Source organism: Sinocyclocheilus grahami, unplaced genomic scaffold, assembly GCF_001515645.1.
Source record: "Sinocyclocheilus grahami isolate Dianchi unplaced genomic scaffold, SAMN03320097.WGS_v1.1 scaffold189.1, whole genome shotgun sequence".
Lineage (NCBI taxonomy): Eukaryota > Metazoa > Chordata > Actinopteri > Cypriniformes > Cyprinidae > Sinocyclocheilus > Sinocyclocheilus grahami.
Genome location: NW_015505368.1, coordinates 1,544,818 through 1,545,778, shown reverse-complemented (window position 1 = coordinate 1,545,778; position 961 = coordinate 1,544,818).

Genomic DNA, 961 nt, shown 5'->3' with positions numbered 1-961 from the left:
GACTGAGGACAACATTGAGGTGGGAATCTGCAATGAAGCAGGATTCAGGCGACTGACTCCAGCGGAGGTGAAAGACTATCTAGCCGCCATTGCTTAAATCATCTTTTCAAGTTGTAGATTGAGCACTGATTGTCTTCTTCATAACTTCATTAGTACATATTCATGAGTTTGAGCAATGTAAAGGCATGGAAATAAGTGAAAGTTGTATTGTTTATATTTAGCTTTTCTGTCTTACTGAAGGAAAAAATAAACAAGTCTTTTAAAATTCTTTTGAGTGTTTCCATTTGTTCTGTTGTGCAGTGTTTTAGATATGAGCAAACTGCATAAAAGAGGACTGAGGAGGATACTTAACATTTGGTTTTATAACATTAACTTCCATCTGAAATGACAGTTATTATATACATATATATCTGGCTTCTGTGTTTGAAGGTCCAAAAACAAGCTCATTGGGGGGGGGTTGGCCTGCGTCAGCCAATCAGAATCTTGAGCGCCGCGTCACTTATAGCGCGCCAAAAAATGAGCCGGTACTCCTTTCCAACAGTATTCTTACGCAAAAGCGGATACTTTTATAGATAAAAGCCTCAACGTTTTTATCAGTGAAAGGTCCAGCAATTTCCGTTTTATAGTTTAATCATATCCATTTGAATAACACATTTAAATTTGAACAAGAAAATTAGTTGTTTGCGCGGCCATTCGCTTAAACGGCTCTAGTTTCTGTCTCGCCAGCGCATTCGTATTATGCGTTGTGTCCTTTGACTGAAAGTGACGTTTGTGGCGCCAGAAATCAAGGAGGAGTGGGGTTCATTTTCAAAACGATGCGTTATCGCTCAAAGTACTCGGCGTATTAAAAGCTTGACAAAAACTTTTTAGAAGTGAGTTTGACAGCGAATGGTCTGAGGGTCTTAAAACGCTCGTAAAAGATGGTGATGTTACGCAGTAACGGTGATATGGACTCCAGCTC